The 21,559-nt window shown below is 43.7% G+C and overlaps 1 long non-coding RNA gene across 1 annotated transcript; it reads left to right on the forward strand.

Moving 5' to 3' along the window:
• The first annotated feature begins 102 nt into the window (after positions 1-102).
• LOC138994939 (uncharacterized) lies at positions 103-8,793 on the forward strand. Its single transcript, XR_011468496.1, has 4 exons — positions 103-138; positions 1,352-1,378; positions 6,893-6,948; positions 8,385-8,793. It is a non-coding gene; the product is annotated as an uncharacterized lncRNA (long non-coding RNA).
• Positions 8,794-21,559: the final 12,766 nt, after the last annotated feature.

Consider the following 21,559-nt stretch of genomic DNA (forward strand, 5'->3'; position numbering starts at 1 on the left):
GGAGAGGTCAGGTGCCGAGCTGGCCCCGCCCCTCGCACAGCCTGGCGCAGGCGCAGTGCCGCTGGCCACTCCAGGGTCTGAGCGGAACCGGTAAAGGTGGAACGCGGGAGTCGGTGCCCTTTGCGAATCCGACCGACAGTAAGAAAACCATGGCGGTTTGGGAGCTGAGCCCAGGGTGGAGGGAGTATGGAGACACGGCTTCCGGGCGACGGGGCGGCCCGGAGTCCAGCCTCGGCACCTCAGCCGCCTCAGGTCCTCTGAGCGGGGCCCTTGCTCGCAGGCACTGATTTTCGAGAGAGAACTCTCCACAGCAGCTCAGGTGGCCTCCTCGTGCTTCTCGAATGTTAGGATTTCAGACAAAACTGGTTCAGGAAAGGACCCCTCGGCAGGTGCCTTGGGGAAGAGGCGGGAAGGGGCGGTTTTGTTTTCCCGGCTGACATTTCACTTAAATGTCCGGGGACCACCCACAGCGTCCTCGGGTGCTCCCAGCCTGGCCTCCCCGCTGCAGGGCCGCCAGGCTCCCCGTGCCTTCATGGAGGGTCATGCTCTTCAGCCAGGGATGCCCACGGGGCCCAAGGCCTGAGACCAGAGCAGCTTTCCCCGAAATCTCCAGTGAAGGGGCCCAGGTGCACACTCCCAGCTCCACCGCAGGAAGCACTGAACTCAGGGTAACAGGCTGCCATTTGCAGGGCTTACAGAACGCCTGCGGATGCCTCGCTACACCCTTCCGCTGGGTCCGATTTTATTGTGATTACTCTTGTTATTAGATAAAGAAACGTAAACTCAGGAGGGTGAAGGGACTTACTTAAGGTTCATGACAATACCGGTGGAAGCTCGAGGTCAAACCCAAATTTAATGATGATAAAGCCCCATGTCATTTTATGCTGCCCCTTAATTTAAGAAATGTTCACAGGAAGAATCTTGCTTGCATTTACTATTATATGGTTTTAAGATATGTGTGCTTGACAAAATTTCTCATGCATTATAACCCAAAGGATGCTTTATCATCACTCCCAAACTGCCTATTCAGAACTCCCTTCAGTTCCCAGAAAAAATGTTTAAAAATTCTTTATTTTTATTTTTTAAAAATATATTTTATTGATTTTTCACAGAGAGGAAGGGAGAGAGATAGAGAGCTAGAAACATCGATCAGCTGCCTCCTGCACATCCCCCACTGGGGATGTCCCCCCAACCCAGGCACATGCCCTTGACCGGAATCGAATCTGGGACCTTTCAGTCCGCAGGCCAACGCTCTATCCACTGAGCCAAACCGGTTTTGGCTGTTTAAACGTTCTTTAATGCATTGTAGAAACATTATTCCATTTAAGTCTGTCAAATTTTACTTTCACAGAGCCCCAGAAGTATAGTGAATTACCAGGTATGTGCCTCAATTCAACCATCATTCTTTTTTCATGGACCATTTTATTATTATTAGCCATGACTTTTTAAAAAAATCTTTATTGTTAAAAGTATATCCTCCTTTCCCCCCCATTGACCCCTTTCAGTCCTCCCCCGCCCCCCACCCCAGGCCTTTACCACACTATTGTCTCTGTCCATGGGTTATGCATATATACATGCAAGTTCTTTGGTTGATGTCTTCCCACCTACCCAATCTCTCATGGACCATTTTAATTCCTCTGAATGAATGAGTGAGGCTTAGATTTCCCAAACTTTTCATGTTATAATTATGTCTTCATAAGCCTCTCTGATTGACTTCATGATCTGGCTTTTTACTGACCTTGCTGCCTATTCTTACCCATGTTCCTTTCCTCATTGTCTTCACCTTTACTGAATCTGAGAACTCTCCTCAGATGTGACTCAGGTTGACCACCTTCACTTGTGTACCCTGCTCACCACCTTCTTCAATCCTGTTGCTGAAAAGATGATCAGCAGACATTAATTTTCAGACGCCAATCTACCTCGTTCAAGCCTGTAGCCATTTCACACAGCCACTCAGATGTTACAGGTACTCGAAAGATCAGGAAACAGTTACTTGGTATCCGTTGTAATACATTTCTTCCCCTCTCAATTGGACATTAAGACCTATTCATTGCATAAGCTTTAGGTTTTGAGATTTTCACAACATAAAGCCCATCACTGACAGAGTAATGAAGGAAATGTTCCACATGTTAATATATAGTTGAGAAAAGAGGGCATTGTAGATTTCTTTTTTTTAATTCAGGGCCTTAATTATTAGTGATGATTTGTACCTTTATATTTTTGGCAAGTACACATGATTAAACTCTTTATAAATTCAGAAAATGAATAATGTCTTAAAATCAAGGACAGCCCTAAGGCATCAGAGAGATTGTTTTTTTTTTCAGTATCATGAAGGAAAATGGTTGCCAGCAAGCAGTGTGGCCAGGTTATCCAAGGAGACAATTGTCTCTGCTCCCCAGGGACCAGCTTCGGAAGCTTCCTTGTTGTCCAGAGCTGCTTCACTGATTCACTGTACAGGCTGGCCTTCCCTGCAGCAGTCAGCATTTAAAAATTTGTCTTCAGCCCTGCTTGTTAGCAGTCAGCTTCAGTTGGAAAAAGTAATTTCATTTTCATATTTGCTCATTTCATTCATTCACTCAATCAAAGGACCGTCAATCTCCCATCATATACCAAGAACTGTGTTTGGTTCTGGAGATGAAAAAATAAGATAATGGTTCCTTCTAGCACTTGAAGAGCTTACAAAGTAGTGATAGAGGAAGATGTACCAATAACTCAATAAAAATAATGCTTTGACTTTATTTGTATTATTGGAATTTTATAAATCCATTCATATACACGAAGTGCTCACATAACCATGCTGGTATGTTCTGCAACTTTTAAGAGAAATGATGTAAAACAAAAACAATTTTACCATATAGATTAATTAATAAGATAAGAGTTAAGTTCCTGTGGACATTATGACACAACAAAATGATGCTGAATTTGAGGACCTGCGGTACATGAAAAATTGAAATACACCTTTAAGGAAGGTCTAGGGATATGAGAAATCCACATGAATGTGTAAGTTATTTAGAGAGTTAACACTGAAGATTTGCATTCTGAAAACAGCTTTGAACCTTAGATGCAGATGAACTTTGCTTTAGTTGCTTATAAAATTTATGCAGAGGTATCTTCTAACAGGGGTCAGTAACTTGGGGAGGGGAGTGCTGCAAATTAAGATCCTACCTTGGTGGCAGGTCCATTTTTTCTGTTCTTCAGGTTATAGTCTGAAATAGGAGCTACAGGATGGGATGACTAAAACAATTTACTGCCTTTGGGTACCCATAACCCTATATTGGTATATGCATGGCTTTCTAAGTTGTTCCATCATCATTTTCACCACCAGAGTTCAGTGCAACTTTTCAGTTAGCCAGGGCCCCTAGGAATGGTGCCGAAAAGTACTGGGGCTTAAAAAATAATACTTACAGTTTACTATGAACTTATTGCTTAAAATGTATCCTATTTAATATTCACAATCACTATGAAATTCATAAATTTCAGGTGTATTAAAAATAAGTCTCTGTGTCAGATTTGCGATATTCTTTTTTTTTCCAGATGAAATCTTTATTGTTCAGATTATTACAGTTGTTGCTCTTTTTTCCCCCTTAGCTCTCCTCCACCCAGTTCCCACCCCACTCTCCGCCCCTTCCTGTACCCCCACACCCCTTTCCCCCCCAGAATTGTTAGTCCACTCCCTTTCTATGCCCCTGGTTCTATTATATTCACCAGTTTACTCTGTTCATCAGATTTTTTATTCACTTGATTTTTAGATCCACTTATTGATAGATATGTATTTGCTGTTCATAATTTTTATCTTTACCTTTTTCTTCTTCCTCTTCTTAAAGAATACCTGTCAGCATTTCATATAATACTGGTTTGGTGGTGATGAACTCCTTTAGCTTTTTCTTATCTATGAAGCTCTTTATCTGACTTTCAATTCTGCATGATAACTTTGCTGGATAAAGTAATCTTGATTGTAGGTTCTTGGCATTCATCACTTTGAATATTTCTTGCCACTCCCTTCTGGCCTGCATAGTTTCTGTTGAGAAATCAGCTGACAATCGTATGGGTATTCCCTTGTAGGTGACTGACTGTTTTTCTCTTGCTGCTTTTAAGATTCCCTCTTTGTCTTTTGCCCTTGGCATTTTAATTATGATGTATCTTGGCGGGTCCTTGTTGGATTACTTTTGTTTGGGGTTCTCTGTGCATCTTGGACTTGTTAATCTATTTCTTTCACCAGGAAGGGAAAGTTTTCTGTCATTATGTCTTCAAATAGGTTTTCAATATCTTGCCCTCTCTCTTCTTCTGGCACCCCTGTAATTCGGATGTTGGTACGCTTGAAGCTGTCCCAGAGGCTCCTTACACTATCTTCGTATTTTTGGATTCTTTTTGCTTTTCTGGTTGGGTGTTTTTTGCTTCTTCGTATTTCAAATCTTTGACTTGATTCTGGAGATCTTCTTGTCTGTTGTTGGATCCCTGTATATTATTCTTTATTTCAGTCAGTGTATGCTTAATTTCTAGTTGGTCTTTTTTCATATCCTCTTACTAAATTTATAGGCGGTTTCTAGAAAATTCTTGAAAAACCTTACAACCATGGTTTTGAACTCTATATCCAGTCGTTTGCTTTCCTTCATTTCTGTCATTTGTGACCTGTTTCTTTGTCTCCGCATTTTTTATGCTGCCCTGTGTTGGTAGAGTGGCTTTGTGTGCTAGGTGTCCTATAGGGCCCAGTGGCTCAGCCTCCCCAATTACCTGAGGTGGACACTCTTGGTGCACCCCCTTGTGGGCTTTGTGCACAGTCTTGTTGTAGTTAAGCCTTGATTGTTGTAGGTATCACTGGGAGGAACTGACCTCCAGACCAATTAGCTGTGAGAATCAGCTGTGTCTACGGTGGGAGAACTTCTGTGCTGAAGACACCCTTCTGGGGCAAGACTTGCTTCAGTGGGGCTTTGGTGCTCACTGAGTCTGCCCCTGAGTGTGTTCCTTATGGATCTGAGGAGTTGTAATCTGGATGGTCCCACTCTGACCACTGGGTACACTGGCTCTTGGATCTAAGGAGGTGCTAATTTAGCCTCTGCCTGAGGCTACCCAGCAGGAGCTATGAAGATATCTGCAGATTCCCCTTTCTTTTTCTTTTCTTTTTTTTTTTTTTTTTAAATATATTTTATTGATTTTTTACAGAGAGGAAGGGAGAGAGATAGAGAGTCAGAAACATCGATGAGAGAGAAACATCGACCAGCTGCCTCCTGCACATCTCCTACTGGGGATGTGCCCACAACCCAGGTACATGCCCTTGACCGGAATCGAACCCGGGACCCCTCAGTCCGCAGGCCGACGCTCTATCCACTGAGCCAAACCGGCTTCGGCAGATTCCCCTTTCTTGATTGGAGTTTGGAGGTGCCCAGATGAGTCCCAGATGTGAAGCAATGCAAGCAGCTGTGGGGCCTTGGGCTTTCTCTTGGAAGTTCTGGGTCTGTCTGACCCAACTGCAGTTTATTAGGTACTTTTCAGATTGCAAAGGGCCAGGGCATTCATATGCAAGAGCCTCTGCAGCAGCTTGGGTGGGGCGGGGTCTCAGGGAATCAATAGGGTAGAGCAAGCAGCTATGGCTGATCCTCAGCCCTGCCCTAAGGGCCCCCCCAGCACTGAGTCTCAGTGTCCTGGTAATTGCTGCAGACACCCCTGAGAGAAAGCCGCCCTCGAGTTCTGAGTTCTGCCTGCTGCCAGACAGTCCAGGTTCTCCCTGTATGAGTCTAGGTCCCCAGAGACTCACCTGGAACTGGAGTTCAAAGCAGTCGGGGGCTTGTGACTCCCTCCCGCCAGCCCTTGCCTGTGTGCCTCTGTACCTCTGCACTTTACCTCCGTACCTCCTCTGAGTCTCAGTGTGCTTTTCTCTTTTTTTCAAGTTGTAGTATTTCCACTCAGCCAGCCTTCCTGTGGTTCTGGATGATGTCCTTTTTGTCTTTTAGTTGTTTTTTGAATTTGTTGTGGGAGGCAGCAATTCCCAGTGTTTAACTATGCCGGCATCTTGGTTTCTCCAGATTTGTGATATTCTTATGTCTATGTCTTTTGTCCTATGGTTCATCTTGGCATCAGACATAGGGCAGTTCAACATGACGCCCTTGCCCTAAACAGCTCCCAGTGCTAACTAAGAACTGGCAATTTACTACATTGTTTTCAGTGATTGTTCAAAAGGAATCATCAAGGTAAACTTTGTGGATTTTCTTTGGCTCACTCCGTGGTTGGCAAACTGCAGCTCACGAGCCACATGCGGCTCTTTGGCCCCTTGAGTGTGGCTCTTCCACAAAATACCACGTGTGGGTGTGCATTTACAGTGCGATTGAAACTTTGTGGCCCATGTGCAAAAGTCGGTTTTGGGCCTGGGTGAGTCTATTTTGAAGAAGTACTGTTGATATTTGGTTCTGTTGACTAATTAGTTTGCTGACCACTGAACTAACTAGACTCCTTTCAACATTGAAATTCTAGACTTTAGAGACAAGAATAGACCTGGGATGTGGGGAGGAGATGTGAGAGGCCTGTAAGTGGAAGTATCTGAGTATTGGACTGCCAGCTAGAATTCATAATAATTTCATAGACTTGGGTGATGGTGTCCATAATTTTCTCCAGTATTTGTATGGTACTTATAAAAACAATTGTTTATATCTAGTAATTCATCTGCAAGTCTTACTTGATTTTGAAGCTACAGGACACCTCAACTGATAGCTGGGATTATTGGAATTTAGTTTTTATTTCTAATAACAAAACATTTTGAAGTCTACATTGAGACTCTGGGAAGGACCTTTACTTCAAAATCCTTACAGCTTCGGGATCTTTCTGACCTTGAAGAAAGGGAAAATGAAGGTATTGTGGTTGCATCACTTCAGAAGCAAAGCTGAAGTTCTGTGCTTTACAGGTAGTGTCATCCTGAGTGCAGGAGTCTCGGAGTTGGCATGGCCGAGGAGCGTTTGGGTAAGCTGGAGGAGGGTCTGTTTCTGGAATGTGTTGGAGTAGTGGGGACCTCTCCTTTTTTCTTTCATTTAAAACTCATCTTTTTGGATACATCATCAAGCTCTCCCCTTGTTAAACCACTAACTCTCTGAGCAGAATTTTTCTGCATTTCAACACCGGTTTTTTGCCTGTTTGTTTTTGTTTTTTAATTTTAGGCAATACCTGAAAGAACCTTTAACTTTAAAATTTTAGAGATGACTTCCTGCTAGGATGCTTAGGAGGAGGGAAATTTTGGTTAAGATTTTGCTTCAAATACTGATCTCGTGTACCCTTCCATTAAAATTATCTTCCAAAGATTTAAATAAACTCTCATGAAAATATTCAATCCTTTGCCTCTTATAGAGGGGCTTGAGGAGAAAGAGTCAAATGTAAATAGGATATTCTGATCAGTACTGAGTTTTTTCCTAAAATCTATAGCACTTTGGCTTAGGGTTTTAAGTCAGAGGCAGGGCTGTTTGTGGATGGAGTGGATTAACTGCTGCCCTGGCCTGCTTGGGTTGCATAAGTTCCTCCCTCCGCCACCCCAAGCCCCCCCCACCCCCGGCAATACCCTCGGGATCTCTTGGCATCAAAGGGTCAGGAGGGGGACACCTTTGGGTGCTCCCCTGCATTCCTCTCCAAGCTGGAAAGGGAGACAAGGAGGGAGGCCCTGATGAGATATATGCCACAGTACAGAGCCGCCTGGGCTACCTATAGTACCCCCCACACCCCCATCCTATCCCAACCTCACTGCATGCCCTATAGTGGTCCCTTCATGGGCTCAGTCTCTTCTAGGCTCCTTGGAGACATAGCTCCCTTGACTGACCATGCTCCACCCATTGTTAGTTCTGGTCAAATAGCCAGAGGGAAGAAAAATCTGAAGATGATCCAGAGGGACCTCAGCAATTCCGATGCGCCTTCTCCCTGCACCCATTTCTGCAGGCCTGCACCTCCTGCCTGGCCCCAGCACCTCCCCACTCAGCTCTCCCTTTTTCCTTGCCTGCACTCCCATCGGAGGGGCCAGCAGGGGCAGACCACTCAAGCAGCCCCTGCTCCAGCTCTGTGCCCCACATGGTAGATGCCCATGTGCTGGACCCATGGGGAGAGTTGCTCTGCTCCAGGCACCTAGGCAACAGCCCGGGCAAGTGGGCTGTTGCCCAGGCTGAGGTGGTGCCCAAGATGGGGCTAAGCTTGCCCAAGGGTAGTAGCCAGAGGAAGCCCCCCACCCTCACCCCCATCCCCAGCCCCCATCAGGTAAATGTGTATATGTGGATATGCTTTGGAAGTAAAAACTTTCTAGGGGTGGTTTAACATATTCCAAAAGCACATAAGGAAATGTGATAGGTGGATTTGTCCTGATGTACTGTCAGGGGAAGTTATTCTGATACTAGTAGCCCATCCTGCGATATCATGTGCAGTAGTCCACCTGCTGCTTCTGCGGGCGCCAGGGGGAACCGAGGTGCACCACCGGGAGCTGCGAAGCTTCCACAGGAGGCTGAATCGAGCCACCAGCGCTCACAGGAGCCGGGAGGGACCCGCGCCAATTCTGCGGGAGGCCAGAGGGAGCCGTGCTGCTTCCACGGGATGCGGGCCCACCGTCTCCTCTTCAGGCTTGTGCTCCATTGCGGAGGCTGCCAGCCAGCTCCCCCAACCTCCCGTCCTTGTCTGTGTCCACTCTGGCTCCAGGGGGCCGGCCCAAGTCCAGCACGACGGCTTGCCAGCCCTCCTGTCTCTGTCTCCATATTAGCCCAGGCCTCACCTGTGCGCACAACCTCCTGGTGTATGGTCATGACCTGTTATGGTGTCCTGGCCTAATTTGCATATTCCCCCCCCCCCTCTCTCTCTCTCTCTCTCTCTATATATATATATATACATATGTATATATGTATATATATATCCTATATAATAAAAATCTAATATGCAAATTGTCTCCTTGACCAGAAGTTCAACCAGGGGGTGGGGCCAGCTGGTTACCTACCATAACCTACTTTTAGTTAAAAAGTTTTAATTTCAAACCATTCTTTGTGGTTACTTCAAGTCAGCGTGGCTTAGTTTGTTGAACTTTGTCCCATGCATCAGGAGGTGAGGGCAAATGCCCAGTTTCAAATTCAATTCTAGTAGGAGGGCAGGCGGTAGGCAGCTAGTATCTCTCTCTCTCTCTCTCTCTCTCTCTCTCTTTCTCTCTCTCTCCCTTTTCCTTCCTCTCTCTGAAATCCAGAACTAAAATAAATAATCAAGCATTTTTATTAAAAACACAACAAAAACCCCTTCCTAACTGTTGGCGAGCTATCAAGGAGTTGCTGGAGATAAAGAAGAGTGTGTGAGCAGTAACTGCCTACGACTTCCCTCCTCAGGACTTTATTTCAGGAAACGTACTGGTGGGGTCACTGCTCCATTCACTTGTCCTTCCTCAGCCTCTGTGGACCCCACTGCGGGTCATGTGTGTGTTCCTCCGCTCCCTCCAGCTCAGCCCAGCACCAAACCTACCTACTTCCTTCTGTGTCCAACACAGATCCTTCGACGCATGATTCCAAGTGAATGTACTGGTTCCTCTACTCCTGCAAAGAGAGGAGAGTCATTACTACATCACATTAAGTCAGTGAGAGTTAAATGCCTGAGTGAGTGAAAGAAATTCTGAGTGAATAAGACTTAATAATAGACCTAAATGACCACAGATAACTGCTGGTGGCTTAGCAATATGAGATGCAGAATGGTGCCAACCACACACAGGACAATAGCACAGCGTCCCCTAGTGGAGCAGTGGGACTGGGAAACAGGACAGCATGTTTTGTGGCAGGAGAAAGAAGGGAAACGCAGAATTCATATTTATCTGTTTTCTAGGAGGGCTTTTTCTGGAGAAAGCAGCCACCTTGGCTAAGGGATACATTTAGACCGCTCAATGCCACATACAAGCAAAACATGGCACAGACGCTACATGACAAGGATTGTCTAATGAGGATGAGATTTTCTATAAGAATAAAGGGTAAATGGGGACAATTTGGAATTCTTTTCTGAAATGGTTAGGTGGGGTTCTAGGCATAGTGTAAGGGCCTCCAATTCCTATGTGGTTAATTAGTTTGCGGATGCTGTTCTCTTGGTGCCTGCCCAAGTTACCTCCCAAAATTCCTTACTGAGAATGAAAGCAAGTGTTTTTCTCTGTGTTGACCAGTGAGCCAGCAAATACATAGTGTGCTTAAGGCACAGCCTGGGAATGGGGATCAGTGAGTGTGGGGAATCCAGGAGGTGAGGAGAAACAAATGGGACCGTCCTGGAGACTCATTTCCTGTCCCCTTTCAGTAGCTCACCAGATCGCTAGCTCAGCAGGTACCAGCACGTAATGGAAAAAGAGCCCCCTTTTCCAATGAGATAATTTCTTTCATCCAACAGCTTTCATGGTGGTGGTATAGATGTCCCTGCCTCACCTTCCCTATAAGCATGATGCATTCCATGCAGGCTCCTTCTCCACAGGACCTGTAGCCATGGGACACATGGTCCAACTAAGTCTGGCCTAATCCTCTTCTATGGAAGCACCGGGAGGTGGCTGAGGTGGGGACCTAGATGGTGCAGGGCGGAAGGGACAGCAGTCATAGGAGGTAGCTGCTGCCAGCTCCTCCCCTACATCCCCCCCCCCCCCCCCCCCCACCAGACCCTGAGCTCCTGGGGCCATTAGGCAGTGATGGCGAACCTTTTGAGCTCTGTGTGTCAGCATTTTGAAAAACCCTAAATAACTCTGGTGCCATGTCACATATAGAAATATTTTGTTATTTGCAACCATAGTAAAACAAAGATTTATATTTTTGATATTTGTTTGATATGTTTAAATGCCATTTAACAAAGAAAAATCAACCAAAAAAATGAGTTCTTGTGTCATAGGTGCGCCTCACTGCCATAAGGGGCTCCATGGCACAGATCCAAATAGTGTGTGGTGTACGTTGACCACAGAAGGAGAAGAGGGGAAGATGGTGAGGAAGAGGAGGGGAGGATGAGGAAGAGGCCAATGCGGCCAGTGACTGCAGGGAAAGCAGCTTCAGGAGGCACAGCGCCTACAGGTACCCACCCAGCCCATGGCTGAGGGCTCCTGCCCACTGCCTCTGCCCTCACTGGAGTTCTCCCAAACCCGAACCCCAACCTCCACTCCCCCGACTGAGAGGAAATGCCAGGGCACATCGAGTGACACTCACACACAACAGAAACACACACAGCACAACAGAAAAGCACACCTACATCTACCAGAGGACAGAGGCAAATTGTTCATGGAGGTTGCATTGTTGTAGTTTGCAGGCCACATACTGGCTCGCTCTTTCTCTGCCCCCAGCCCTCCCATTTTCCTCTTTAATGCTGTTCTCTTGGTGCCTGCCCAAGTTACCTCCCAAAGTTCCTTACTGAGAATGAAAACAAGTGTTTTTCTCTGTGTTGACCAGTGAGCCGGCAAATACATAGTGTGTTTAAGGCACAGCCTGGGAATGAATCAGATGCATTATCACATTTGTTTTGGCTTTGCTTGCAGTGTCTCCATGAGGCAGGACCAAAACTTTGGCACATGGATCCACTGCATTCATTTTTTCTCCCCTTGTGTTGGTTTGGTATTTTTGGGATGAAAGAAGCCTCTTGTTTTGCAAACCTCTCTGTGTTTCTAATGTGGTTTCCTTTAGGTTTTTATTATGTATCTGTTCTTTAAAAGGGACTTAAGGATTTAGAGAGGTTGTCTCCCTCCCTGTTCCCTCTTTTTCTCTGTCCCTCTCGCTCACTCTCTCCCTCTCCCTCTCTCCTCTTTCTTACACACACACACACACACACACACACACACACACACACTCCCCTTTGCACGCCTAGCTGTGTGGTTTTAAAATTATGTTGAGGAAATGGATCAGTTTGGGTTATGTCAACCTAAGAAATATTCAAACCTGTAAGAATTTTTGTGAGTTTGTTTGAGCCAAACTGACAATTTCTGGGAAGCAAAATTTCAAAGGATTGAGAAAATGCTCCAGAGAATGGCAGTTTTGCACCTTATTTGATACATTACAATCCATATAAGACTTACATGGGTTAAATCCATTGGTGATAGAATAAAAAGTAAAATGATAGACACATACTTTTTTAAAAAAAATATATTTTATTAATTTTTTAAATATATATTTTTAATTGATTTTTTACAGAGAGGAAGGGAGAGAGATAGTCAGAAACATCGATGAGAGAGAAACATCGATCAACTGCCTCCTGCACATCTCCCACTGGGGATGTGCCCGCAACCCAGGTACATGCCCCTGACCTGAATCGAACCCGGGACCCTTTAGTCCGCAGGCCGACGCTCTATCCACTGAGCCAAACCGGTTTCGGCATATTTTATTAATTTTTTACAGAGAGGAAGGGAGAGGGATAGAGAGTTAGAAACATCGATGAGAGAGAAACATTGATCAGCTGCCTCCTGCACACTCCCTACTGGGTATGTGCCCACAACTAAGGTACAGGCCCTTGACCAGAATCAAACCTGGGACCTTTCAGTCCGCAGGCCGACGCTCCATTCACTGAGCCAAACCTGTTAGAGCGGCACATATTTCTTTTACATAGGTGGGTACAAGATAGTTAATAGTCAGCAACTAATTCAATAACAGTGAGGGCATTTGTGGTCTCCCTTCTAATGTGGTACCTGTGCTTTGAGGGGTCTAGAAAAAGGAAATTATTTTGAGATTCCAAAGGAATGTTATGGTAGATGCATAAAGACAACATACAGGCTTAGGAAGGTGAAAATTGAACTTAGTCAGGTAAGATTCTAGCCTAGAACATGACTACTGCTTTTAGTTTTAAATTGAGCCCTAGCCAGTTTGGCTCTGGGATAGAGTGCTGACTTGTGGACTGAAGGGTCCGGGTTTCATTCCCGGTCAGGGCACCTGTCCATATTGTAGGCAACTAATCAATGGTTCTCTCTCATCCTTGATGTTCCTCTCTCCCTCTCCTCCCTCTCTGTCTGAAATCAATAAAGATATATATTTTTTAAACAGTTTTAATTTCAGATCATCCTTTGTGGTTATTTTAAGTCTCTGAGTTAGTAAGGCTGCCACACAGGCACGGGAAGAAGACCACGGCCCCAGCACCGCTCGGTATACAATGTTTCATTTTAGCTCGCCATTGTACACTCAATCTTTAACTTAAAGATCAATATAAGTCTTTGTAAATTTAGTTGGCATTACTAAATTATTTTCTTAATGATTTTTATCCAATTAGAGTCTTAATCGGAAATAACTTTGTTCCCTCAACACCAGGCAAGTCCTTGCTGGCTTTATGCTTAAAATTCCAAAAAATATAGGAGAGGTCAGAGAGTTGTTGGCTGGCTTACCAGAACTCATTGGAAAATGCAACCAGACTTTGTCAAAAATAAAATAAGGTGGCAGAGAATCTTGCACTCTTTGAATGGACTGGAATTACAGCAAATTTCAAGAGCTTGCTTTCAATGGCATTTGTGGCTATGAGTTGGTTTATTACTTTAACATCAGTGGTTCTTTAACAAATAGTATAAGGGTAAACAAATAACAAAAATTATGTTTTCTTATTCATTTATTTCCCAGAAAAACAAGCCACTTGATCTTTGAATTTGTTAGCTGTTTTCAGTTGATTTTTTTAAGTCTCTGCCTTAAATGGTTTTGTTAGTGCAAGCATGTCAAACTTGCAGCCGGCAGGCCGCACATGCCTCATTCCCACCAGCCACGAGTTTGACATGCTTGCTCTAGGGGAGTGTTCTTTCTTGCTGTTTTATGGCTAGCCAGCATTCCCATGGGCATAGACAGCATTAATTAGTCAGAACAATAATACTTATACTATGATGTAGATTTTGCCAGCCAACAAGAAAGGATTTTGGAATTTTCAGTTATCTGGAGCTTGATTTGAGTTTCTGATTTTTCTTTCATCATTTTTTCCTTGTAGCTAGAGTCCTAGAACATAATTTCATTTTTTAATTAACTGACCTTATCTGGGGCTCTTCAAGTTCTTCGTCTCTGGTGGATTATGAATCAACTCCCTGGGGTGGTTGGAAATACACAGATTTTATCCTGACAGCCCCAAGCTGTGAATTAATTGTGGGGTCTGGCTGAGAAATGTTCCTTTATAAAGGTAATAAATAGCCTGGCTGCCTCAACCTATGAACGATCAGATCATGGTTTGATTTCCCGTCAGGGCAGATGCCCAGGTTGCAGGCTCAAACCCCAGTGTGGGGTGTGCAGGAGGCAGCCAGTCAATGATTATCTCTCATCATTGATGTGTGTCTCTCTCTCTCTTTCCCTCTCTCTACTTTTTTGAAATCAACAAAAAATATATTTTTATAAGGTGATAATTCTTTTATTCTCTAAAGATTAAGGGAAGTTATTTATGCATATGCTATTTTCAATTAGCTTTATATTAATCAAGAGACCTGAGAAGATTTCTCAACCCACTAATCACTGAAGTTCAAAACCATTCCTGAAGAGTAGTTGGAGTCTGTATTAGTTTGATAGGTCTAGCGTAACCAAGAACCACAAACTTAGCTTTAGTCCAAAATTGAAATGTTACGGTTCAATATTTATGTCACCCCAACCCAAATTCATATGTTGAAACCCAATGACCAATGCAAGAGTATTATTTCATTTGGCAAGTAATTAGGGTTAGATGAGATCATAACGGTGAAGCCCTCATGAATGGGAACAGTGTCCTTGTCAGGGTCATGAAGAGCTTGCTTCCTCTCTGTCTACTCTCCATGTGAGGATGCAATGTGATATCAGTTGTGTACTGTAGGCAACCGATATATTTCTCTCTCATATTGATGTTTCTCTCTTTCTCCCCCTCTCCCTACCCCCTTGTCTCTCTTTAAAATCAATAAACATATCTTTGGGTGCGAATTTAAAAAAAAAATCAAACATGGATATTGAGAATTTCAAGAAAATGGCAACATTTTTGAACTGTAAAGTGTGTCCCACTCCACACCACTCTAACTGGTGTATTTTGTAGGTCAGCTATTTTTCCAGGAAGCAGTATGGCCATGGGAGGAAGACTCTCAGATTTCAGCTTTGAAGAGGAGCTCAGATTGCCAGACTGGACTAGCTCTTCTGAATTTCCTGAGAATAAAGTATGGTAGCAACCATCTCAGGTAGAAACTGTAGTTTAACTCTAACCCTGCTGTTTGGCTTAACAATAGAAAAGTTATTTTGATTTTCTGAATTATAGAAATCATCCCATTCGATTGGATGCCTTTGAATTGTAATGTGAATATCACATTGATTGTGATCTTACTGGTTTTAGGAAGCACATTCTTCTAGTCCCCAAAACCAGGACAGCACATTTACTCTAAATTGCCTCGATGGCTCTAGATAATGTGTTCCTGGTGACTCAGTAGTCCCAAGAGCCGAGGGCTCTAGATAATGTGTTTCTGTCAAGGCAGTGATCCTGAGACCCAAAACTATAATTAACATGCTTAATTCTGCTTCTGCAAACTGCTTTTTTGCCAACCAGGTTCCTCATCCCAAACCCTGGGATGTACTCAATACCTTTGTGATTTTTGCCTCTATAAAACTGGTATTGCAGCCATCTTATCAATTCGAGATTTGGGAGAGCGAAGTGCCCCCTCAGAGCCCCGGATTGCAATAAACGTGACTCTTTAATTCGACTTCTTGAGGCGTCCTTCTGTGATTCGTGGGGTACATTATAACAAGATGCCAGGCCCTGTGGCTTTCTTGGAGAGCTCTTCAATACTCCCCTCCTCCCCACCTTCTTTTACACCCCCTCCCTACATCCCACCATGCCTGGGCTCTGGGGCTACCCAAGTGTGCAGTCCAAATCCTGCCTCACTGTGAGTGGAGAGGGGAGACCCAGAGGGAGATAGTTATCTTTTCTTCAGGTGAAAGGAACCACTTGGTCGCTGGTGATTTTGGGGAAAAGGCTCCCTCTTCTGTAGGCACTTCAGCCCCAGAATAATAAAGGTTGCCTAAATAAAGGTTAGAACTTGAGGTGGGGGAGGGGTGCTTGGTTGCTAAGGGGCACATGCAGGACAGGGCTGCCAAATGTGACATGGCTGCCAATTGTGACATGGCTGCCAATTGTGACATGGCTGCCAATTGTGACATGGCTGCAAATTATTGGGCTCCTGCTCAGCTCAGGGACTTGGTCCCACTTCTCTGGGTTGCGTGTACGTGCCCCAGTATTTTGGATCGCTCCTTGTGCTCCAGTCTCCTGGATCGCTAATTGTGCTCCATTATTTTGGATTACCTCTTGTGCCCCAGTCTTCTGGGTCACTCTCCTTGCCCCATTCGCCTTGGTGGCTCACTGTGCCCCGGACCTCTGCCTGTCATGTCCGGGCTGCACATGTGGGCCCCACGGTTCCTGTTCCTATGGCAGCTGTTGTGGCTGCAGGTCCTGGCAGCTCCGATTCCGGAGGTGGCCATGGACTCTCTCCTGCTGACCCCCATGCCCCTGGGGCCCACCAAGCCCTGGTCTTGGGATCAGCAAAATCCTGCACACCTTGAACTTTCTTCTGTCAACCATGAAGTCTCAGCTGTACTTGCAGAGGCCCCTGAGAAAACGGAACCTTCTCCAAACCCTCAGGAGGCTTTAGTTCAGCTTCCACCCCAACAAGAAGCTGCAACTCAGCCTGCAGTGTCCTCTGAGCAATTGAAATTTTTGTTGGACGACAAAGGAGATCAAGATAAGCAACAACCCTATCCTGAATATGTTCGCTCTTCAAAGAGATCAGTTCTACCTTCGGTGCCTCTTGAAGAGATAAAAAATTCTCACATCCATCAGGCTCAGCAGCCAACCTTTCCACCCGTAGACCTGGGACTCACCATCACGCCTGAACACACTTCGGGGGCTGCGGCTACAGCCCTGCAGCAGACTGCAGCTCCGCCAAAGCCCTCTGAGGTGACATTTCCCCCCCAAGTGCTGGTTCAGGCTCAGTGGCCAAGCATTCCACCCGTGGACCTGGGACTCACCATCACTCCAGAGTCTACGGTGGAGACTGGTGCTACAGCCCTGCAACAGACTACAGTTCCTGTAAAGCACCCTGAGGTGACACTCCCACCGCCAGACACTGTTCAGGCGCATCAGCCAACCTTTCCACCTTTGGACCTGGAGATCACCATCACTCCAGAACCGACTTTGGAGGCTGATGTTACAGCCCTGCAGCAGACTACAGCTCCTGCAAAGCACCCTGAGGTGACACTTGAACATCCAGAACTTCAACCAACAGAGTCATCAGAGACAGTTCCTCCAATGACTGAACAGAGTGCCACCATGAACATCTGTGAGCTCTGTTCCTGCAGTTATGGCACACTGTCATGTATTGGTTTTGTCTCCAAGCAGAGGCTCAACAGAGTGCCAGTACCAGAGCCCAGCACCTATAATGGCACCTTCACCATCTTGTAAGTATTGCCTTTCCTCATTTGCTCTCTGCATCCTGGCTGACATGGCAGCCTTTTGCTTGAGGTCTTCCTGGGCCTTCCTCATCTCCCCCCAAACCATGTTGAATGACTTTGTTTTTATCTTTGTTTGACAGCTATTCCTTATCTTTATTCTTCTTAATACTTCGTTCCCCCTTAACCAGTCTTTTGCTTGTAATTGCCCATATTATTTTTCCAAATTTTTATCCCTAGCATTTCATTCCTTAACCTCTACTGTCCTCCCACTTATGCTTCATTCTCTTTATAGCCACATGGCCCTCTCCCAGACTCATTGGTGGTGATACCACAAAGTGGTTAGGAGTAGAGATTCTACAACCAGAGTGACTGGGTTTGAACCCAGTACGCCTTTATTAGTGTTGAGACTCAATTTCCTCACCTGTAAAATGAAGATTATATAGTTACCTTTACATAGGATTGTTGTGAGTTTCAGAAGAGTTAATGTGTGTGTGTGTGTGTGTGTGTATACATATATATAATTTATAAAATTTCCTAACATATGTCTGTGTTCGCTATTATTATTTGATCCCTCAGTCATATCTAGAACTTATCTTTGCCCCCTGGCTTTTTATATAAATGACCCATTTTGTTCCCAGCCCAGGTTTAAGTACTGTGTGAGCCACAGAAGTATGACTTTGTCTATGGAACATGACAGCGGTAGGGGGGAAGAAAGGGAATATACATAAAAAAGGAGGTGATATATAATTAAGTTCTAAAAGAAATACAGGCCAGAGGTGCTATAATACAGCAGAATCTTTAGTTATTGGTGTATGGAAGTCAGGGAAAGCTGCATGGATAACCCAAAAGTTTAGCTGGGACTTAAGGGAGGCTATGGTTTGGTAAAATAGTGAGTACAGTAGGGCAAAGGCATGGCTACAGGAATGAGCATGACTTAATAGACCAGTCTGGTTATAAAGAATTGGTTTAGGAAGTAGTAAAAAATATGATGATGAAAACTCTTGACTATCAGATCTAGGGGTTTCGAAGTTACACTGAGAAAAGGAGTCCTATTGAAAGTTTTCAAGTGAGAAACACAGATGAGTAAAAAAAAGGGGGGGGCGGTGTGGGGATTATTTCAGATTCCATAGGTAGAGTGATCTAGAAAGGAAATCTTGACTCAGGGAGACCGAGTAGAATACTCTAGGAGTTCAGTGGGAAGACTCTGAATCAGAGTGTTGTGATAGAAGAAGAAAGAAAATCCTCGGAACACTATAAAGGAAGAACTGACAAGCTTTAGTAATTGAGTGGAGTGAGTATGGGATGTACAGTAAAGAGAACGATCAAATATGACCCTGGAAAATTTCTGTCCTGGATGATGAGGAGAATGATTTTGGTATGACAGGTGGGCATACAGCAGTTGTGAAAGAGAGCCAGTTTGAGGAGGTGAGCTCAGTTTGGGCTTCTTTCATTGGTGAGCATAAAGCAACAAGAAGGCTTCTGCTTGAGAGGAGATGTCCACTAGGCAGAGGGGCAGACAGATAACTGACTTTTTCTGACCTTCCTGAAAAATATGTAACCTGAATAGGTAAGGTGTTGCTGAGGGATGAGGACAAAGCTAAAGATTCAAAGTCATCCACTGAGTTAGTGTTTGAAACTGAACCTCAGGAATTTAACAGCTTCTTTTAAACACTTGTAATTCATGGACACATTCTCACTGTTGGTGGGTTTTTAAAAAAAATACATTATTATTGATTTCAGAGAGGAAGAGAGAGGGAGAGAGAGAATGATGAGGTCAATGATGAGAATCAATGATGAGATGAATGATGAGAATCATTGATCTGCTGCTTACTTCACGCCCCCTACTGGGGATGGAGCCACAACCCAGGCATGTGCCTTTGACCAGAATTGAACCTGGGACCCCTGAGTCCACAAGCTGATGCTCTATCCACTGAGCAAAACCAACTGGAGCTCACATTATATCTTTTTTTTTTTTTTTCACATTATATCTTTATTAATTGTGCAAACTGGAAAGCTGACAGATGTGGAAATTAGAAAGCTTGTGTTTCCTGCATTTAAATATCAAGGTTGCAATGATTGTTTTACTTATTCTGTTCATTTGTTTCTTACTTATTCAATGATATTAACTGTTTCTTTGCAGAAACTTGCAAGGAAACGCCATTTCTTACATTGGTAAAGATACGTGGAAGTCATACCATTTGGTTGAGAAACTGTGAGTATATTCTCTCCATACGTAAATTTAAAAAAACTAACTGCACTGTAAGAACTTCTTGGTCCAGAATTTTGAGGTCAGTAGCTCTGAGAAAAGGTATTTCCTACTCTGTATCCCAAATCAAGTCTATTGATTGCAATTCTGTTGATTTTAAAAATTAAATTTGGTAGGCCCTCTTTATAATCACAGTCAATTGAAACTTATTTTCTATTATGATAAGCAACACATGATTATGTTTTTTAATATATGAAAATTAGATAGCAGATATACTGAAAACCCTGCTTGTGTCCTCATCCTCACCCGAAGGTAACTGCTTCTCTATGTTTCCTATATTTCCTTACATATCCTTTTCAATGTATTTGCCTACATACATATTTACAGATAGCAAAATAGGTATGTTATGTGATTTTCATATCTTTCTTTACATAATTGATAACATCCTACGTCTTGATTCTTTCTCCTCATAATATATCTTACACATGTTTCCTTCTTGTTAGAGAGAGGGTTACCCAATTCATTTAAACTGTTTCAGAATATTTCATAGTTTAATAATCCCCCTATTGATGGATATTTAGATTATGTCCAGTTTTCTTGTTACATGTATTTGATGCAACATACATTCTTGTCCATGCATCTTTGGGACCATAGGCTGGTATTGATGTAGAATAGATATTTAGAAATGGAATTGTTGGGATGAAACTATATTGATACAGCATTTAATTTTCCTTAAAGAAATTATGCCAATTTATACACCACTAAGTGGGCAACTACAGTACTTATTGTCTTCTATCCTTCCATCACTAGGTAGTCTCCATTTTTTGGCTGGTCTAATGGGTGAATAAAGGCGTTCCCCCCTAAGTTTGAATTTTTCTGATTACTTGTGAATTCAGATACTTTTATTTATTTATTGAACATCTGTTTCTTAAAAATAATTTTTTATTGATCCCAGAAAGGAAGAGGGAGAGAGAGAGAGATAGAAACATCCATGATGAGAGAGAATCCATTGATTGGCTGCTTTCTGCACACTCCACACCGGGGATTGAGCCCGCAAGCTGGGCATATACCTCTACTTGGGAATCAACCGTGACCTCTTGCTTCATAGGTTGACATTCAAACATTGTGCCATGCTGGCCAGGCAGGTTTGGAGATTTCTAAGTCAGCTTGAGATTTATACCTTGGAAAGAAGAGGTTCCTAACTTAGAGTCAGTGGACCCCCCACTGCACCATTTCTTACCATTTTTCCTCCCAAATATCTCTTGGTTATCTGCAGAAGCCTATATTCTTGAGGACTATATTTTTAAAAGATGTATAAGTTAAAATATATATGAAAATAAAGGAAAGCTATTATTAAAATGCGTATTTAAAATCATTTTTTATTTTCCTATGATTATTTATTTTTTAATCCTCCCCTGAGGATATTTTCCCTTTGATTTCTGGAGAGAGTGTAAGAGAGAGGTAAAGACAGAGAGAAATATCAATGTGAGAGAGACACACTGATTGGTTGCTTCCTGCAGGAGACCCTAACAGGCCTGGGCTGGGGAAGAGCCTGCAACCCAAGGTATGTGCCCTTGACCAGAATTGAACCCGGGACCTTTGGTCAATAGGCAGACATTCTATCCACTGAGCCAAACCAGCTAGGACTAAAATATTTTTAAAAAATAGATTATTGAAAGGCCAGCCACCATGGCTCAGTGGTTGAGTGTCATCCTATGCACATCGAAGTCACTGTGGGATTCCCATTGAGGACACATACCCAGTTGCAGGCTCAACCCCCAGTGGGCTGTGCAGGAGGAAGCTGATCAATCATTCTCTCTCATCATTGATGTTTCTCTCTCTCTTTCTACCTCTTCCTTCCTCTGTAAAATTAATAAAAGTATATTTTTAAATTAAAGCAATAAAAATATTATTGATACTACTTCTATTTTTTACGTTTTTCTTTAATCCTTGTCCTAAGATATTTTTTCCATTAATATTTTTCAAAGAGAGTGGAAAGAGGGAAAGAGAGAAA

The sequence above is a fragment of the Myotis yumanensis genome, unplaced genomic scaffold (genome assembly GCF_028538775.1).
Source record: "Myotis yumanensis isolate MYYU_CA2020_CCGP unplaced genomic scaffold, mMyoYum1.0.hap1 SCAF_16, whole genome shotgun sequence".
Taxonomy (NCBI): Eukaryota; Metazoa; Chordata; class Mammalia; order Chiroptera; family Vespertilionidae; genus Myotis; species Myotis yumanensis.